At 34.3% G+C, this 22,331-nt stretch overlaps 1 long non-coding RNA gene across 1 annotated transcript; it reads left to right on the top strand.

Moving 5' to 3' along the window:
* The first annotated feature begins 20,743 nt into the window (after nt 1–20,743).
* LOC136821505 (uncharacterized) lies at nt 20,744–22,019 on the top strand. Its single transcript, XR_010848751.1, has 2 exons — nt 20,744–21,089; nt 21,322–22,019. It is a non-coding gene; the product is annotated as an uncharacterized lncRNA (long non-coding RNA).
* The last annotated feature ends 312 nt before the right edge of the window (nt 22,020–22,331 follow it).

The raw sequence follows: 22,331 nt of genomic DNA, 5'->3' as shown, positions 1-22,331 counted from the left end.
CGTACACGGCTAGCCCGTATTTATAGTATTCCGTACATTGGGGATTATTACCGGAAAGTCTGAGATGAGAAACAGAAACCGAAAGTGATATGAGAAACCGAAAGTGATATGGGAATCTTATCGTACTGTTTTGGGGAATCTTCTAAATCAAAAAACTACCTGGATGTTAGGGAATCTTCAGATAAGTTTGATTACGTAATGATTCCTACTTTATAAGGTAAAAAGACTACGTCATAGGGGTCAAACCAGAATCTTTTTACAAAATATGGTTAAAATATTACATCACAGGGGTTAAAGCATTACGTAGTTTGACTTATTCCTATAAGAATGTTCACAACAACCACACACATGGACAGATGGACTGGCTGATTCTGCCTGCTTCTTGCCATTAACATTCAGATTGAGGTATAAAATTTTTATTTCGTCCATAAACAGTTTGTTCCAGACATTCAAATTGTCCAGTCTCAGACATTCAGACTGGGTTTTAAAAACTGTCTTTCAAGTTTGTTCCAGACGTTCAAACTTTCAAAGTTAAAGGATTTTTACAAGGAAATTTTCATAAAAATTTGCAATTGAAACTCAGAAAATAAAGCCCATGTCATCATGAGTATTGTTTACGACGAGGAAGAAGAATTAACTGACCTAGAAGAGGCCCTTAAGATTTCTCACTTTCAGAATGCTTGTAAAACTTGGAGATATTATTCTTGTACTGTAGATTGCTTCCTTGAAATATTTTATCGGTTATTTCTTCCTTGAATTCAAAAAAATTTGGCTTTTGAAGATCTGAGTGAGTTCCTTAATTTGCTTTTCATTAGTGGGTCTACTGAAATTTCAGTTTCAACTAGCAATATTATTGAGGCAAAACAACATAATGCAATTCGACTATTAGATGAAATCAGAGAACCTATTTGGTATAAAATTATTGAAAATGAGCTTCATCGTGCACGCTACGTAAGAGTGTTCAGGGTTGCCAAAGTAACACATATGTTTTTCTCAAAATTGTGTGCTTCACTAAGCCCATTGACGTCACTTTCAGTCAATTTTATTAACATTTTATTACCTTTTAGATATGTCAGGATACATTTTGGCTGTGAATTCAGAACACGAAGAAGTCAAGCAATATTTTGATGTGCTCCTCAAGATATCAGTGAAAGTAATTGTGACCATCCGGGTATCACGTAAAATGAACTTCACTCTCGAAAAACAATGCTTCCTGAATTACAAAAGCAAGGCTGTATGCTTGGGCAAACTAACCGCAACTGACAAAGATGATATTTTCTTTTACAACAGCCAATACGGTAGCACCATTGTTGGAATCCAAAAGTTGAGTTTCAAACTTGACGAATACGAATGTACAAATATCAAAGATTAACAAACCTCGGAAAACGAAAAACATCACATTTTAGGTTGTTTCCGATGGAGTGGTGGAGAATCCTCAACTTCCAATAACTCAAAGTCACCAAACAAAAAGCTGCGAGAAGGAATAATTCACGATGGCACCAACTGCATTCCTATCACTATATCATGGCTCCGACTGGGGTTCTAAGTCCCCCCGCCAAATTTAGGTCCCCTCTGAGAACAAGGTCCCCCCAGCCTGATAAAATTTTAGGTCCCAGTATAGGGGAAAAATTTTATGGCATTCACAAAGCTCTATTTACATGTGTGTACACTTTTAGAGAATGCAATAGAATGTTTGCATTTTAACCCTTTAAGTGCCACGATTATTTTTTTGCTAATTTTTTTAAAGAAAATCGCTGGTTCAAACTTTAAAGGCATATATCTCCAGATTTAGAAGGAGTTAGAAGCTCGTTTATAGTCCGTTGGATAGCTTAGAGTCTCCTCTTTCTTTTAGGCACGTTCGGCGCCGCCCGATTTAGGCGCGGACCTGACTGAATGATAGAAAGGTGCCGAGTGGTAAAACTTCAAACTAATTCGCTGGAGGACAGAATCAAGTTTCTCAGGGCCAAATTTGGCTTCGCCCTCCTACATAGCCCATGTCTGATATATACGACATTGGCACTTAAAGGGTTCACACTTTGCATGAAAACATAAAGGTTTAGAAATTAGAGAAAGTAAAAACCAACAGTAAAGAAAAATATTTAGGAAGTGTTATTTAGCCCCCAGAATTACATAAACTAATGCAGGTCCCCCCCCCCCAAGATAGAGCTCCCCCCGCCTGTCAGGAAAAACAAGCAGCTCCCACCACTTATATGGCAAATATTAGGTGTAGCTCCCCCCGCTCAGGCGGGGGGGGATGCGAGTATATGGGAAAGCCAGATCGGATCTATGGAAGACAACGAATGTTATCTCTTCATAAATGTTAAACTTCGTAATTTCTTTCAACCCAAAATAACAACAACTCCAACAAGCTTGATCCAACCAAGTGACGTTTTAAAACCAGAACAAATTAACTGGACGACTGCTGAAATGACGTATTTCAAACAGATTTAGAAGAAAGCAATTGATACAGTATATCCAACAATCTGTTGGCCTGGAATTATTTCTGTCAATCTTTCGATATTTCCTATCTACCCTGGCCCTAATTGCAAGAAGAAGATAGATCTTCAAAATAAATCAGTCAAGGATAAAATTTCTTGTCCATACGGATTCAAGTCCAAGCTCAAAGACTTGGAAATGTCTGCAACTGCCACTCTTGTTCTTTTGAAGAATGGAGAAACCAAGTCCATTACAATCTTTCCTGAAGTAATTAACAAACACTTTGGCGCTAATACGGTACAAATGTATGCCAGGAAACAAGATGATCTAGAAGACCTCTTACTTGATATGGAAGACATAGACATTAGATATTCATCTTCCACAAATGTTGTCATGGAAATAAGTCACCATGAAAAACAAGATCTTAATTGATTTAGTATTGATTGCAAAACATTTACCTCGTTTACCTTGTTTTTTGTTAATTTTATGTTGATATTGTTTTTTATGCTTTTACTTCTCACCTAAAAAATCGAAACATTCTTTGGATAAATTTACTTAGAAACAAAGGTCATCATCGGATTTCCCCCCGATCATTAAAATTAGAAAAAAACTTGGAAATTTGGTTGTCATTTTTTCCTTTAAGAAAAAATTCCTATGGTTCTTTTACTGTTGCTTAAATCTTTTGTTATTTTACTTTACATTTTAGTTAGTTGAAGCTGGAAAATATATTTTTGCTCAATCTAATACCGCTCAAATCTTAACTCGGAAGTTGCTGTCAAATGATAAGCTGAAGGGAAACAAACTTAAATTTGCCAATTTTCTTTCTATCGTGTGCTTTTTAGTATATGCATTTAAACTTGGTGAAATTTTCGAAATCCTCTTCTGTAAACATTTTGTCCTTCCTACATTGGTCGACCAACAAATCTTTCTTGTTACAATTTACTCTCTTATCACACAGCAGTTTCACATTCTGGGTACCAGCATCATGAGCGTTTTGTATGAGTTCTTTTATTATTGCCTTGGCTTCACCAAGGTATGTTGTATGTGAATCAAAGATCACGATGCTGTCACCACTCAAGAAGTTAAGAACATCAGTTAGATACTACACTTAAATTGAATGCTAGACCAAATTTACCTATTTTTTCGTGTCATATTCCTTAGTAACATTTAAATTTGGTTAAATTCTTAAAATTTTCCTCTGTACACATTTTGTTGTTGTGGATCCACTTTGCTGTTCCTTGCCAATCCTTCATACATTGGTCGACCAACAAATTTCTCTAGTCGCCATTCACTCTCTTACCATACACCAGTTTCACATTCTGGGTACCAGCATCATGAGCATTTTGAATTATCCTTGTGACACTTTTTTTATTTTACTCGGAAGATTTTTATTTTTAGAGACTTCTTACATTTACATTTACTCATCTAAGACTTATTTTACTTATTTTTGGCCCAGCGATAGCAAATGGGCCTTTCATTAGCCCTTTGCTGTTACGCTAGGGTCTCCCCTGTGTTCGCGCATCACACGAGTTTTATGGTTTACAGGCTAAAAGCTTCTATATATTCAACATGAACCCGACTGGATGTATTCGTGTTTAAATGAATTATATAATATGTTATATTGTACTACGGTGTTTGCAAATTTTATATTATACTAATGCATTATACGTTATTATTTTGTTTTATTATTATTCTGTTATTATGTTAGATATAATACAGTCAGGAGTACATTCAACATTACCCCGACTGGATGTATTTGACTGGAAAGGATAACAAAAAGATAAGACAGAAATTCCAATTTAATTCCAGAGGAGGAGAAAGTTAATCAAAAGATGGCTGATGACTGCGTTCAAAAAAACACAACAGACTTATGTTGAAGCTTGGTTTCTTCATTCATGCCAACTATTTGATTCATATTAAGATCTGCTCGAGTATTAAGCGAGCAATCAATAACTAGCTACAGTACAACTTTTTACAAGAAAAACAAGACAAATCAATATGAAATAGTTGGTGAGTGGAAATAAAATTTCCAAAAAATCAATGGTGTTGAATCATCAGATCATACTGGCCGATGATTATGATCTTCATGCAAGTTTTTACTACCATATTGTTTACATCGTGTGCGATGCCCCATGATCATGAAACACCATGAAACTTATTGGACTTTTATATGATGCAGTCCTGATTATCATATCAGCTTTGGGTAAAATCTAATCACAGATGTATATATGAATTGTATATAAATACTTATTGATATACAGTTAAACAAAATTGATATATGGCAAAAACAAAACAGAGCAAACGTTGGTTGGTCAAGTCAAACTTTTGAAAATTTCGAGTGAATACATATTCAATCAAACAGAATGGACAATCAAATTGAATTGCAAATTTCCTGACGAAACTATGTAGATTTGATTGCACTTTTGGTGTCATTGAAGGTCTAAAGGTCCAGGCGATATTTGAGATATGTGACCTTACCGATAACTTTGCAGATTCTACTGATAACAGTCATTGTTTACCAATACCTGGATTGGTTTAGGCCACAATCACAAATAACTTGTGTTCATCATCCGACTGACTGATAATTTCTCTTAATTTTCTGATTATTTTGAGTCAGGAAGTCGCAAAATTGTCTAAATTTTTTTTAACAATTCCATCTTTTGCTTCAACTGCCATCTTTACTTCAATCGCAGGTTTCATTGTTTTATGGAAAAATTCTTTTTCAAAATATAACGGAGATATTGAGGTCCGGAAAAATTTCTGGGAAATAGCCTATCCGTTGGTGCATGGATCTAGGTGGGTGTCTTCTCCCCCGTATATTTTTTTCTTGAGAAGTTCAAAAGTTCAAAACTTCAAATTAGTTTTCAAGGTTGGCTCGGTTCAAATTTTTTATCTATGGCTCAAAGTTTTGGTAATTTCTCATAAAGATTTTAATTTCATTTAAAAGCACCAGTTTATTTTTTCATGAATCCTATTAGAAGTATTTTGCAACACATTTTTTTTGCTTCTGAGTCAAGTAACCAATATAGTGCAACGGCAGCATTAATCTTTAATACGCATTTTGGTGGGATGCTAATGTGACTAACTGTTTGTGGGAAATCTTTTGACTACCTTTCTTGATATACTATTAATTGAAATCTTAAACAAAATTAGAATGCCATACTTTTTTTGTGAATTTTGTCAACATTGAAATTTCTCAGTAAATATGTGAGATCATCGTCTAATAAATGTTGACTATTTTCAACAATTAAAACAATATGATTAAGATTTAATGAAAAATTAAAGGATTGTTTATTATGGTGCGTTTTGTAGCTTTAATTCAATTTTTATAATTTTTTGAAGCGTAGTTTATGCAGCTGTATATATGTAGTATTATTTTTTTTGATTGTCAGTTACCTATGAGTTCCCTTGTTAAAGATCTACTATGAGATTTAACTCCTAACACCCTCATACAAATAATTATCTCTTCAAAGGAAAAACATTATTTTAGTAGTTTATTTCCCTGTGTATACCAAACTAGCGAAATAATTGAATCCCTTTTATAAGTGCCTAATCAATTAGTTCAAATTTTAAACCTCTATTATATGGTAGTTGTAACAGGAAAAATAGTAAAAAAGCGTCCAATATCAAATTTAGACATAAAGAAAATGTACCTCACAATTACGTAAATTAAACACAGGCAGATAAAAAAATTACAAGCTTATTTCGCATAAGTGTAAACAACATGGTATAAGAAGACAATCGCTGGGCCTTCACGCCGCTAAGGCGTCTTGTTGTTGTTTTAACAAGTAAAGTATTATAGTAGACATTGTCGAAAAAAATATTTATTCTGAACATTTACAAATTAAAATAACTCTCTCCTTCTATCATTTTACCCACTATTCTAAAATACATGTTTTTCTCTTTTTTACCAGATAAATATTCAAACCAGTTGTTTTCTCCGTAGATTACATGTTTTTTATAAGCATATCTAGACTCAGATATGGGGAAAAATTAAGCATATGCTAAGCATTATATTTAGCCTACGAAAAATTGATTTTTCTGATTTTGGCTGTTTTTTCTCCTCGCACACAACTGAAAACTACTAAGCCCTCTTTCCCCACTTCCGTTTGTTATATGGGCATTAACTCAGCCAAGAATTCTATAGGCAAATTCAAACATATTTTGAGCCTGATTCATTATCTTTTGTAAGCAACCTCGAAAAGTTTATGTTAGGATATAAGCATCCCTCGAGCATTTTTTCAGCCTTATTGAGCTTTCGACCTAAGCATATCTGAGCCTGTTTTCAGATTTTTGTATCCTAATAAAAAAAACATGTACGGTCCGAAAACTATTGTCGAATATTGATCACGATATGTGTTGGAAAATGTTCAAAAAATTAACAAGCGGGGGGGGGGGGCGTTTATTTGGCACCTAAGAATAAGCATGTTTTTGGGAAAGAAAAGAAAATGCCAGAGATATTTTAGACAGGGTCAAATTATGTTCAATATATGCTTATTTTTCCGAAAAATTCAGTCTCCAATTTTTCCAAAATCTGTCGTTGGAAAATAAAATACACGCTTTTTTTAAGAATATCAAGTTGACTTCTTACATTAGTGTAGTATTGTACAAGCCTATTTGAAAGGAAAGGGTTTTTCCTTTGCAAGCTGGGAACAAAGATTTATCATACACTGGATAAACGACTCATAAAACGATGGAGAGCAATCATTGTATTTTCATTGTTTCTGAAAACAATTGATGTTCTAGCTTTGTCCGCAAAGGACAACTGTCATGGCGGCTCGAAGATGTCTGATTTTTAAAAATGTTTATCAGTCTTATTTTTAAAAAGTTATCTAGCTCTTTCTTTTTGTACATTTGCAGAAAAAAAAGTTTGAAAGTAAGGCTAGCATTCCAAGCTGGATACATTTGTGAAATCTAATTTGAGAAAAACATCATTAGACAAGAAATTCAGACAAAATGCTTATAGTGACACGAAATTTTCAATTGAAAATATCTTTCCAAGACTGTCCCCAGAAGAGCTGAAATTAACATAAATAAGACTTGAGTGTCTTGGCTCCACTGTGGCATGAAAATCCTTTGGAGGCACCTGGTGGCAAGGTGGTCTTTTTGAGGTTGAAATTTGAAAATTTCCGGTGTCAACATTAAATTTCTTATACACAACACGTCTTTTGCATCTTTCTCACAGCTTGAAACGTCATAACGACTTATAATCAGCAATTAAGTGGAAGAATCTGACTCTCATAGGAAAGTTTGTCTCTTTTGGGAATTGGATGAGTGATTTTCGGTAAGAAATGCAATAAAAATGCTTCGAAAAATCATTTAATGAGGGAGGGAGAGTGAACAATAATATCATTACTGCGGACATAGCTAGTACACGAGAAATCGGCAAAAATCTTTTACTTGTATATCCAGTGTATAACAAATCCTTGCTGGTAAGTTTTCAAAAATAAGTAAGCAGGGACATACTAATATAACAAAATCAACCTCTACTAATAATCACACATTTCAAAATTTATGAAATTTAAAACGGTGGTGTTTAGTGTAAGCTATATCTAGTTGACCTGAAGGACCGGAAAAATAAGCTATTTCAAATGAAAAGAAAAATGCAGAAATCTTGTGCAATGAAATCAAAGTATTGTAGCAATATTTAACAAACGGTTTGGAAAGCACATAGATCCAAAGTATCGTGAAAATTTAAAAAAGATTTAAAGAAATAATGTGAAAAGTGTAAATAGCTTTCGTAAGTTCAAGCGATTTTCAACACTGAAGTGATTAACATCGCTTGCAATTATTGTAAATATTTCAAAATATAAAACATTAATCCAAATCCAACATCACCTTTAAGAATAAAAGCGTTCATCATCTATACCATTCATTATCTTAGTAGCAAGATTTAAAAAATTGTTTGAAAAGTATATAGAGCAAAGCAATTTTCAACAATGAAGTGATTAAAATTCTTGTAATTGTTGTAAAGTTTCAAATAATAAAATATTAATTCAAGTCCAACTTCAACTTTAAGGATAAAAAGCGTTTATAATCTATATCATTATCTTGGTAGCAAGATTTAAAAAATTGTTTGAAAAGTATATAGAGAAAACATATTGTGAAGCAATTTTCAACACTGAAGTGATTTAACATCGCCCTAATTATTTTAAATATTCTGTAAAACTGTAATATTAATTGCTAGAATCTAGTTTTACTTTTAAGTAATAAAAGCAAGCTTTATTGACCTGAAGGACCGGAAAAATAAGCTATTTCAAATGAAAAGAAAAATGCAGAAATCTTGTGCAATGGAATCAAAGTATTGTAGCAATATTTAACAAACGGTTTGGGAAGCACATAGATCCAACATATTATGAAGCAATTTTCAACACTGAAGTGATTAACATTGCTCTAATTGTTTTAAATATTTTGTAATACTATTATATTAATAGCTAGAATCTAATTTATTTTCCATTAATAAAAGTAACAATTATACAACTGGAGAATCGGTAGAACAAAGCTTTTCAGACGAAGATTTAAAAAAGATTTAAAGAAATAATGTGAAAGGTGTAAATAGCTTTCGTAAGCTCAAACGATTTTCAACACTGAAGTGATTAACATCGCTGCAATTATTGTTAATATTTCAAAATTTAAAACATTAATCCAAGTCCAACATCACCTTTAAGAATAAAAAGTGTTCATTATACTTCATTATCTTGGTAGCAAGATTTAAAAAATTGTTTGAAAAGACCAGTGGGCAAAGTGCTTAGATGTAAAAAGTCATCGTACAGCTTCGATGCTTTGAAACGATCCTAAACACTGTAATGATTAACATTGTTCTAAATGTTTCAATTTTTTAGAAAACTATATAATATTAATCAAAATTCAATTTTCCTTTTTAACATAAGTGACCATGTTTATTCTTAAGAATCAGGAAACCGAAAAGGCGAAGGCACAAGGTAGCCTGGTAAAATCTGTATTGTGTTTAGATTCTTTTTCAAATTTGACGGATCATATTTTGAAAGTCAAATTATTGGAATATTATCATATTAACAAATGCTGGTAATCAATGATAGTGGAAAGAAAAGGCGAAACTGAATTGGAGAGGATACCGGAGATTAAAGCCTTTGACTTTTAAAACAGAGATTTGACCCAGAACAGCAGGATGGGTAGAAACGAGTAACGGAGAAGCTAGAGGACTCGATCGGCTCCTTTGACGAGACTATGCAGGCAAAGAATCTTGTCAAAATCATTGAAGATGTTGCCCTTTGAAAATTTCACCACATGGTTATTATTAGCCTTAACTAAGGGTGACTGTATTTATTACAGACGCCTCTCCCCTTCATCGACAATTTTATTGCTCTTTTCTTTCAGCAAATACAAGATACAATTCAAGAAGTAGTTCCATGTATTACACTAGAAGATGCCATGTAAAACGCCTGAAGCAGGGGTTTTGTTATAGCGTTCCTGTCTATGAAATTGCCTTTTCTTTGATAGAATTTCCCTTTGAATCTGGATTGATTCAGACTGAGCCAGGTCAAGTTGGTGTTGCGGAAGTCTTTATGGATTTATCAACGCTGACTGTTCAAAACCGACTTGGGTCAAAGTTTTTGAAGACTTTAAATTTTTTTTCTGTCACTATGTAGACATTGCACTAAGGCGTTTAAAAACCTTTTATGACTTTATAGAAACAAAAGGGAAGCCAGTCTAAATTCAGAAACTTGTTCCCTATTTTTTCAAGGCCAAATTGGTAACCACAAGCGATTTTACTTCCTGCATATTCTTAAGAACACACACTTAAGAAGTGCCGTCTACGCTTGTTGTCATAACTATTCAGCGTTCAGCATTCACGTGCACTTCAGTACGATGAGATGACGGTTGTTGAAAGTTTGCTCTACAATCGCTGTCTGATATATTAAATTTAGCTGCCTTGAATCAAATATTTGAGTTGTAAATCTTTGAATACAAACCAGTGCAAACTCAAAAAATAGCAAGAGTTTTTAAAATTATTTCTTTACTTCGATATGCAAACGAAGTAAGTTAGATCGCAGGCACTATTGTTTTTAATGAGTGAGAAAGAGTGATGGCTTATAATCGTTGTATGGTAGGTCTTGAGTCATTTTTGACTGGACTGCATTTTAGTAAACTTGAAAAAGAGACAGAATTTTGTCAAAAGTAAGCGCCAGGCGGGGATTCGATCTCTGGTTATCACTAACAAATTCATTCCGTCAAGCCAGAGGATAACAACGATCATATATGCACAAAACCTAAACAAGCATTTCAATCAAGTCCTTGAAAAAAATAACTCTTACCGGCAAGTCCTACTTAAAATCAATTTAGGAGAAATCCATTGACAACAACGAAAATTAAAAAAACCGACCAATCAGTCTCTTGATTACCGAAAGATTCTGATCTCAATTTGCAAATATTACAATAGATATAAGCACCTATCTACATCTGGAGCGAAAATTACAATAAAAGCTAACAGACCGTCCATCCAACCTCTGAACAAACAAAATGAAGTAAAATAGCGCCCAAAAAAATAAAATGGACACCTAAGACTGCTACGATCATAAAAAGCAACAAAAGTTAACAAACCGACCAGCCAACCACTCAATAAACCAAATAAAGTTAAACATTTTCAAAATAGTACTAGAATAAATATAAATATAATCCATGACCCTAAAATTTGAGACAAGTGAGATCATTCATAAAAGCGACAAAAACTAAAAATCCGACCTGGCAACCGCTCAATAAACAAAATAAATATATCCAAATAAATACAACGATGAATGTAACTACTAACCAACCGCTTGATAGTGTTGAAATTATCTACAAAGTCAATAACATAAACAAACTGACCATCCATCCTCTCAATAATCAAAAGAAAGTATGATAATTTCCAAATAAAATAATGAATATAAACAATAATTACTGACCATTCTCTAAAGAAACCGATAAGTGTTTGGATTATTTACAAAAGCAACAACCTTAACAAACTTACCGTCCAATTTCCAACTCTTTAAAAGAAAATGCAATAATTTCTAATTATAACCATGAATAAACCCATCAAGCAGCCTCAAGCGACGCCTGTGAGTCTTTTTTTCATAAAAGCAACAAACATCAACAATCCAATCACCAGCAAACATCTCAAAAAATAATGTTGCATATTTTCAAACATTGACGACAATCAAGTTTTTGGGTTAACATTAGACCAGTACGAGTGATCCCTTTGAAGATCCGTTGAAATTAAAATTTCAAACGAGCTCGACTGTAAAGTGTAAAAATAAATCGAGAGCACAAGTTGTCTTATCATTTTTTTCAGAAGGTAAGAGTGTTGCTCACGGTGCGACTCATCAAATTGTAAATTGTATTTTTCTTGTGATGAAGATATTTCTTCCTAGGCTGAGCTCAATCGAGTCATGACAAGTCTAACTTCAATTTAACCCGATACAAGTTATCTCAAGTTACTCATTTATACATACACACGCGCATTTCTAAAAGAATTAACGAGATTGCTTTGTTGAAATTAATTTCTAACTCCTTTTCTAGGAATCTACTCATCAAAATTACATTAAACTTTCACCGAGATTTGTATACATAAACTCTTGCTGTTGAAATGAAAACATCAACAAACAACTGTAAAAACAAAAATTAAGATTTTTGATGACATTGCAAAATCTCCATTTGAACATGAAAAAATGGTTTTCGAAAACTTGAAGTTGTTTCAATTCATTGTTATGACGTAACAGGAAAGTTTTTGCTAAATAGCCCCTAGGCGAGAAAAAAATAATTCCAACACAGCAAGCCCATCAATGTACATCAGAATACGCTTCATTTGATGTAGAAATAGGAAACTACATATTGATGCTATTGGGTGGCATTTGATTATAGAATAGTTGTAAGACGACCAAGAATAAATTTCAAGCTTAACATTAGTAGTGTCATGCCATAGTAGGTCCTAAGTCAAGGTGATGGTATAAACAGCTCAGGTAGAACCCCAAATATAGCAAAAATCTCTTCAGTTTTCAATGCAAAAAATTCAATGACTAGGCAATCTTTGATTAACAAAATCGACGAGGAATGACGAGTACTTTGCAACTTCTGAAAATATTCTAACATAAACTTTGATTATAAGTTAAAGCATTTTAGGGGTGTTGAATTACGTGAATTGTGCAAATCCAGTGATTTATGTCAGGCCTCAGAAAATGAAAACCTTATAGGCTTATATTAAACCGAGAGCCTTTTCAGACATACAAATCAAATCAGCTTAATTGTTTAAGGAATGAGATCAATAAGATTTTCATGTTATTTTGAAGAAAAAAAAAACAGAAATCCAAGATCAATTTTTCGTTCGTAGCCGTCCACAAAGGGCTAAATATCGTTTGCGTCGCTCTAGTAAATTGAATACTGAAAAACGATACTGAAAGTGGAATGATAAAAGAGGACATGCAAAAAGGCTGACGACTGGGGAATGAAATCTGGTAGCAAACAAATGGCTAGGAAGACTTCTGTTTCGAGATCCCTTTCCACTGGCTACACCAATTATTACAAAAAACTATCAGGCCTATTGAATATTTAATTGAATAGATAGAAAAACAGCTGCATGGGGGATGAACAGCCATTAATGACAATGTTCTCGTGTTTGATATATTTTCTGGATCGGTCGCGATCACAAAATGATAATTTGATCAAAAAAAAAAAAAAGATTTTAACGGAGCAAAACTATTGATATTTAAACTCTACTGGGGTGCGTCAAAACCCAAAATGTTTTGGTTATGTATTTTTGATTTTTTTTGGGGTCAATTTCAGCAGTAAAATTCCAGTCGTGGGAAAATGTGTTTTACCTTGGTAAAGGATTTCAATGAGTTTCCCCGACATTAACGAGCACAGACTTCTTGTATGCAATCAAAAGCTAGCAATTTCCATAGTATAACAAACGAACCTTGACAAAAGTTATAAAGTTTAGCTAAACCATTTTGGTTGGTGAAGTAAGGCAATCAGTTGTTAATTTCAATGATCACTTTATTGTAACGACTTTATTACTGTTTATTTTTATTATTACTATTTTATTAGTATATTTTCTGCATTTCATTTCATAACAGTAGAATAGCTACGAAGAAAATTTTCGTTCAATATATTCTACGTTTTTTGTTAGAGATGAAAGTAAATTTGATCTGCAGGAGTTAAAGTTTTTGCGATACATGAACACCTGAAACTTTAACATGCTGCTGAAATTTCAGCTGAAACAAACAAGATGGCTTCAATTCTTTCACAAACATTCAATGTCACTTATCATGCGAGATTTCAGGGATAATGACAGGAAAGCACTTACAATTCTGAAAAAATCGTGTAAGCTCCAGTAAAACAACGATTATAACTTTGTACACCCACAAATTGAGTTCAGTGAGTAAGAGAAACCCGACTCCATCACAGATTATATTCTACAAGCCAAGTTTACTGTTATTGCCGTTTGGACTGCCAGAGAAACCGTGAGTGGTGGGCGTCTTGTTGTCATAGAGGCTAAATGACTGTACAAACCCTTTATTGCCGTCACTAGTCAGCCTGAAACTATCATAAAAAGACTTTCAAAAATTCAAGCAAGCCCTCAAAAACGAGGATACGAGAAAATGGGAAAACATCAATGTCAAACGTCAATGTACCTGATACCGATTCTGTTATTAAATTCGAAACTTGTAAAAATCTCCTTGTTTTAACTGTAAAGTCACAGGATACAAATCGTCACAATGCCATAAACCAAGAAAACTAAAGGATAACAACAAAGCCGTTCTGTATGTTTCACAGTAATGAAACTTCGAGGAAAACAAAACAGTGACAAAGCTATCAGTATCACTGAAGAATGCAGTGAGCATTTTATCAGCCACTTTCTTCCGTACAGATGCCATGTACAATGCATCAAAATCGCACATTGCATATTTAGAACACAATATATCTGCATTTTTTGGGAGGTATGTGTCACCCACTTATCAAAGGCACTAAGAAATTAGAAATTTGATGCAAAAAGAGCTACTTTGTTGGATAAGACCGTGAGAGTCAAACCAACCGAAAAGTCACCAACCGAAACCAGAAAAAAACTCATTTCGAACATGGCACTTCTTAACCACGAAATGCCTACTCTTTGTGAAACCATTAACCACTACCAAGAAGTGAGGAGAGCAAAAAAACATTTTGGTTCTATCAACAACGACCATTTCTACTACATGTTGAATGCTCAGTAAACCTACTCTTAGGTTCCAAATAAAGCCCCTCCCCCCCGCGTGTAAATTTTTCCAACCCCCCGGACCTTATTAGGTCCCCCCGTTTATTAATTTTTTAATTTTTTTTCAACTTTCAAAGAGAAGGTCTCTTATTCTGCTCTAAATAGCCAGATTTTAGTCTATATTTACCTTATTTTTGGGTTTTCGTAATTATAATTTCCAACCACCCAAGCAATTAGGTTTAAATTTTCCACCCCCCCCGTTTATTTGGAACCTTACAGTAACAGGAAACCATGCGCAGTCCAGATTCACAAAATGGCCATTCGCAAAATTGTGCAATGGACAATCAAACTGCTTTAATACAACTGCTCATAGACTTCGACAGAACTACTTCATTACCAATCCTTATGGTGACAATGGGTTTCAATGCCTGTTAATGAAAATACTGAATCCCAGCCTTTAAAGCCCGATATGTCGCAAAGAGATACTCTCAAATTTAAGGAATTCATTACAGCAAAGCGTTTTTCCCAACAGCTCGCATTGCATCTGTCAGAACCGTCTTGCAAATTACAGCATAGAGCGACCCTTTACTTCCTCAGATGGATTTTAAAAACGCTCCTCTTCATACTCCAATCGTTGAAGGTGTCTGCGTTACACAAGCCAAAGGACGTGAAACATCCAAAAAGATAGGGGAGCTGAAAGGTCATTTTACGGATTGAAACAAAGTGGTTGAATTTGTACAACCATCTTCATGATTACCTAGTGAATGACTTTAACCCGCCTGTAAAACACCATGTGAGCAAAATCTCAAAGCTTTGAACAACTCAAACGCCGAGGTGAGTGACAATTCATAAAACAACGAATTGATTGGAAATCTTATTTATGCTATCATATGTACAAAACTAGATATCAATTTCGTCCTCACTAAGTTATACCAGCATTCAGTAGCAAACAGTAGATCACTCAACGCTCAAAAAGGTACTCCAATACTTCAATGGAAACGTTTGATATACCGTAAATCACAATCTAACGTTTTTTGTTACCCTGATTGGACATCTTAAGTCAGTGACCACCGAAGTATCACTGGTTACCATATAAACACCGCAATGGTTGACTGATCAGCTGGAAACCTACCAAGTAGAGTGCGTTTTGTTATTCATCACATGCAAATAGACCATTCACCTCAGGCGTCTGGTGAATGAATTTGTTAATCATGATAAGACTACCACCACCACCACTAAAGGAAGAAATTTTGGCAGAAAGAAAATTTGACGGATTTGGCGGATTTGACGGAAATCCGCCAAATTAAGTTCCCGCCAAAATTTCTTTTTTCCGCCATCCGCCAAATTAAATTCCCGCCAAATTAAACATTTTGAAAATATGATCTCTTTTAAGGTGTTTTTGCTATTTTTTCGCTGTTTTGACGCCATCTTAAGTTTAAATTTTTAAGCGACCGCCAAATTAAATTCCCACCAAATTTAGTTTTTCCGTCCATCCGCCAAATTAAATTCCCTCTGAAAAAATGTTTTTGGCCATCCGCCAAATTAAATTCCCGCCAAAATTTCTTCCTTTAAGGTATCTATTAGCAAAAACGACAACCAAGGTGCTTTATTTCTAATCGAAAATCTTGTTAAACAGCCGTCGAATCAGCTTGTCAAACATGTCGAAAAGAAATAACTCTCCTTAACTCGAGTTGAGTTACATTGTCGCTGATGTCGTCGCAAAATCACTTAAGAGACATCTTTTGATTGAACTTCTTTTAAGACAAAAAAAATAACAGAACAAAGTCAGTCAACCTATGAAGGGCATATTAGTTTATGTTACAATTTCCTTAATATTGTTGTCTCTATATAGCATGGGTGTTTTCTTTCTGTATTTTTTTCATAAATGTAGACTAGTTCTTTTGCAGATACGTATCTCACGGGTGTGAATTTGGCTCAACCAGCTGATTGTTTTATCTACGAACTCGCATATATTTGAATGTCGTAAGATACTCTTAAAGCCCGAGTCACTGGTAGGCAGGGTTTCAGGTTAAAGGTTCATTTTATTGACTTTTTATGTATAACTTTCTGTTTGTTCTTTTTCTTTAAAGGGGGAGGGGAGGAAGAGTCACCAATGCTTTTTAGTTTCAGTTGATTTGTTTGATGTTGTTTTGTCAACATGCATCCTTGCAAATGAGGCGAGTAAAGCCCAACAAAGAGGTCAAGCCTTCAAGAACCTGCCTTGAAGTGACAGTAAAATCTCCTATATTCAACCTTGCTTAATCTGTCTTGTGTAGATTTCACTTCCCAGTTCCCAATCACACTAGAAGAATTGATTCAAAGAGACTGAGTACGACGAGTCTAAAAATGAGAAAATTTCCACCCTTCCAGCTGTCTGTCTGCCTAACTGTCTGTCTGTCTGTCTGTCTGTCTGACTGTCTGCCTGCCTGCCTGCCTGTCAACCTAACCTATCTTAGAAGCCTGTTTAGTCTATTAGACAATGTGAGCAAATTCCTTCCTAAATTGCCAATAATCACCTTTTATTCAAACCAAACTAGTTTCACTATCAGTACCACCTAGTCTGATTAGCATGTCAACCTACCTGACACAACACACTTATGTAACTTTCTAATCTTAAACTGAGTGCAAAATATCTGGAACACCCAGTGTACTTAACCTTAGATTAAGCTAATTAAACATCTGGCCTAACAGGCCTTTCTTAATTCAAGCTTACAGTATAAGCATATATGAGTTTTTATTATTTCCTCATCGGGTCTTGGGTCTTGGAACTTGAAAAACAGTTTCTGCCAAGCTTAGTCGGTTTAGCTCAAAGACCCTTAGTAGAAGGTCCATTTTTTTAAGTTGTTTTCTTTGTTTGACAACAAGTAACATGCTGAATGGACCTACCTGATGATGAGAATCAGATAAAAATAGGACAATTAGCAAGAGAGTAAGAAATTGTAGTGAACAGTCCAAAAAATTAGAAAAAACTAATGAAGCAATTTCAGAAAGCAAGTCCAGAAAACCCCATTTTTAGGCACATTTTGGCCCAAATTTTCCCAAAAAGATTATATTTTGAAAATCGGCCTTCATCAGATTTTAAATATTACCATTTTACATCAAAGTGAAAAAAAGGAGAAAGAAATTTCAATTCAATCGCGAGGAATGCCCTTTTTCCCGAAACATGACATAGGAGAGAATTTCCCAAAATAGGAAAATCCGATTTTTACGGTCAAGAAATATTTTCCGAAAAAACTGCTTGAGCCAGTTTTTAGAGAACCTTGCCCCCCCCCATCTTTAAGCAAAAAAATCAGAACAAACTAATGAAGCAATTTCACCCCACTTTACTTTTGGGCACCTTTTGGCCCAAATTTGCCCAAAAACTTTTGTTTTTGAAAATCGGGCTCCGTCACATTTTTGGAATCAACATTTTGCATCACTGTGTAAAAAATCAGAAAAAACTAATGAGCCAATCATGAGAAAAGCTGCTAACAGACGAACGGACGCGCGAACGGACGAACATCGGTTAATTAAAAGGACCTCCACCCACCGGGGTAGGTCAAAAAATTGATTGTACATAATAGTTCTTGTTCTTAGAGACTAGTTCTTCAAATTGGGTCATTTGTCCAATTTGGTCGAATTTTTGTCTCCTGGAAATGAGCGACATATCTTCAAAATGCCAATCTTCGAGGCCCATCTGTGAATTTTGTCGAGTGGTCGAAAATGGTGACGTCAATATTAGCATTTTTGAAGATGTATCAGCCATTGCCAGGAGACTAAAACTCCACCAAATTGACCCCACTGTAGAGACCTAAATCTTCAAGATAATATTAGTAAACAGGTTTACTAAGGGAGTGGTCAGAAAGTATATACTAGGGGGTGGAGGATTCTGATTTGGGGGGGGTGTCACAAAAATGCATATCTTTATTTTTGAGGATATCAAAGGGGTGTGCATTTTTTTGGATTTTTTAAAAATATCTGCCACCTAAGTAACCCTAGTAGATACTTTCTACCCACTCCCTAAAAAGAACTAACTTCATAAATCGTCCTTCTATGGGTCTTTAAGCTAAAATTAGCCCCAATCAATTAATACAAACATTTTTCCTGTTTTTCCAGCTTGGCATGTTTCAAGATACCATGCGATGAGAAAATCTAATAAAAACCCGTATAAACTTCGTTCAAGGGTTAAATAAGACTGCTCCCAGGCTACCACTCTACTTAATACGATAACGAATAACATTCTTTGCTTCAACAAGTGATATTGTTTTTTTAATTTTATTTTCTCATTTTATGGTGCCTTGGGACTTCAAAACCAGTTTTTGAAAAGCTGGCAAAACCGAGGAAAATCTTTTCATGGGCCTTGAAAGGGGCAGGGTCATCTTTGTCTAGATATACAATTTTTGGAGTGCCTAATTGACAAAAACTAATTATAACATCTGATAAGGCTTGAAGAGCAGATCTCCTAAATTGGGTCATGTGTCTCATTTGCTCGAGTCAGTCACAGGAAATGGACGTTACATCTCAAAAAATGCAACTTTTCATGCTGACGTCGGCATTTTCGAGACCATCTTTGAAGAAAAAAAATTACTCTCAGCAGACGCATCTCGAAAAGTAACATCGATCATAGGTGTAGTTTATGTTTTCCAGGGCTAGATTTTGAGATATTTGGGTTTGCAATTTTGGTGACTCGGCGCTTTTGGCCTTTTTCTTCTGAATCAGCAGAACTTCAGACTCAAATATCTTAAGATGATGATGTGTGATGTTGTTTTGAGGGGCGTCGTAATCTATTTAGACTACCTTTGCCCATTGTGGATTTTGTTTAAACATCTTAGTTCCTGCATTCAGCTTACTGAGGGTTAAGGGATTTATGCCTAAAAAGAAGAGTTTATGCCTAAAAAAAAAAAAAAAAAAAGTAAAGCACAAGGTGCTAAGCATGTATAAAAAAGATTATATGCAAAAGTATTAAAGAGGTATATAACAATTGAATGTTTTATAATAAAAGCGGATTTCGGAAGGTCGTGAAGAGAGCTTGGATATAAAAATAAATAATTTAAAATAGAGATTATTGGCTATTATAAAAAGATGACATAGGGTTAAAAAGAATATGGTTTGTATTACTAAAACGTAATATGTGAGTTCGGTGCGTGTGTAGTGGGATATGAACCTGACAGGCTCTGTCCCAACTGTTTAAAAATCTTTAAAAATTCTAAAAATGGATCGTTGTTATTACTGATAACTGTTTATTTTAATTAAAGTATTGTAATAAGGAGAAAGGTTTTTTATTCGAAGCAAAGCTGACATAATGGAATCCTAGTAGGACCTGTCTGTATTCTGATTGTAAAGGTACGAAGGTATAAATATTTTATTTGTGTGAATGAAAATTAAACTAAAAAGGAATTATTTTTTGAGTGATATGTATATGTGTATTATAAATATAAATAGAAAAGAAAATTGTTAATAATCAAACTAAAAATTTAATATATATTAAAATGAGACAAGTTTTTCATAAAGTGTCTTTTTTCTGCATTCGGCCTATTTAAAAAGTTATAATTATTGAGTGGGTGATGTTGTATACCATTGCTAGCAAGTAGCCAATTTTTTGAAAGTCGTTTTATCCTATCTTCCAAAGAAGTAACTCTTGCTTCTCTATATAATTCAGTTATCCTAGTCCATCTAGGTTTCCCTAAGATAATTCTTAGTGCCCTATTTTGTATTTTTTCCATATTGTACATCTGAGCATTGGAAATAGAAAGTAGACAAATATGCGAATATTCTAACCTTGATCTCAAAAGGCTTTTGTATAACATTAATAATTTATTTTTGGACATGTGATACTGATTTTTTAGTGTTTGAAGAAAATTTAAAAGATGGTATGATTTATTAATCTTGCTTGTTATTGCCCCCGCAGGAGCGCAGCGACGAGGAGGCACTCATAGTTTCACGCATAGATATTGGACTGGAATCTCGAAATTTTGTTGTTTTTTTGTTTTGTCGCGCAAGCATCCCCGTAGTTAGTCTCTTCCGTAAATGTTCGGGTTTTTTTCCGGGACGGCAGTTGCTAGCCTAAAAACTTTTTCTTTTTTATAGCAGGCGCCGCGGGCATTTTACTCAGCTTTCGAGAGTAGATTCTATTCCGCTTGTAGAATTTTGCCCGATTGGTCAACATGCAGGAAATGGAATGGAGAAGTTTCTGGAAGTTTTCTTAAATTCAAGCTCTCTCCTCCTGCAGTCAAAACGCATTTACTTTTGACTTTCATGGGATTAAACAAAACAGTTTATCCCCAATAATGAACAATGATTACAATGATAATAGTAGAACAATGATTGAATATGGACAAAAGTGATTATTGTTGGTGGTTGAATTGGCAACCAAATTCCACTGTAACTAAATTTATTCGACAATCGTGATTCAACATACTCTACTCCCAACCAACAAGAATGCTTAAAGATCCTGTGTTATGGTACTTCGACAGTCTGATGTCTGACAGTAAGTACAAATATTTTTTTCTTTGTCTACTTTTATAAGACTTGGTTTTATTAATCCTTTATGTTTATTAACCTGTGTTCTTGTTGATACTTACCAGGCACTATTTGGGAAATTATTATCAAAGATTGAAAGAAACTTTTGTGAACTATTTTTGAGGAAATTTCAGTACACTCACCATATATCATCTAATTTCATGTTTCTTATTTTTCCCTTTAAGCTTTTTATGAATGAGGATTCGTTTACATTGACAACGCAATATTACCTCGTTACTGCTACTATTACCACGTTAGGTCATGATTTTCCATCCTTCTACACGATATTGCTGTTACAACTGCAAGATAACTGGCATATCTTTTTAATGTAAACAATTTTGTCCATGAGATCCCTTATCATGCCGTTGGAAAAAGTCCTGAATGTACGCTATTTCCTGTTAATACCTGCTTCCTGCTCATCAATATTGCCTCGTTACTGATACTATTACCACGTTACGTCCTATCATCTTCCATCCTTTACACGACGCTGTTACAGCTTCTAGATTACTGGTAAATCCATTTAATGTAAACAATTTTGGATCACGATATCATTTGTTAAACCGTTGGAAAAACTCCTAAGTACGTTGTTACCTGTCAATTTTTGGTTCCTGCTCGTTATGTTTCTGGCTCATAGCATTTCTTATGCTGTTTGGTTCTTCTATGTTTCATTTATATTTCAGATTGGTTGAAATAAATATAGTTGACTGGTTTAGTATCTATGTAACTGTCTGTAATTGATTCTACCTGGACACTTTTCCTAATGAATGTTTTAAGATTCGTATTTTATTCTTTGTAAAAAGTAATTCACATTTTTAGAAAAAAATATGTTTCATTTATGTTAGCTTATTCATTGATATCTCAAAGAAAATGCTGTTGAGAAGAATCATTCTAACTATTCCAAATCATTTCCAAACTTTTGCTATATAAAGCATTAAAAAGCCTTAATTAGCATTAATTAGTTTTTACAAGCATTTGTACAAGCGGGTGGCAGTTAGTGAAAGCTATGGCTAGTATAGGAAACCAGATTTAGTTGCTTGTCGAGTTGGAGACCTAGGAATTTGATCTTATTATCTTTTTTGAGTCTCACATTTCTAACCCAAATTGACATTTTACTCCTACCGAAATTCACATGTTTGGTTTTATCCATATTGACTACTAGCCCCCATTTACTAAACCATTCAAACAAAAGTTCAAT

The sequence above is a fragment of the Clytia hemisphaerica genome, unplaced genomic scaffold, assembly GCF_902728285.1.
Source record: "Clytia hemisphaerica strain Z4C2 unplaced genomic scaffold, Clytia hemisphaerica genome assembly, whole genome shotgun sequence".
NCBI lineage: Eukaryota > Metazoa > Cnidaria > Hydrozoa > Leptothecata > Clytiidae > Clytia > Clytia hemisphaerica.
This window is presented reverse-complemented; position numbering and strand designations above follow the sequence as displayed.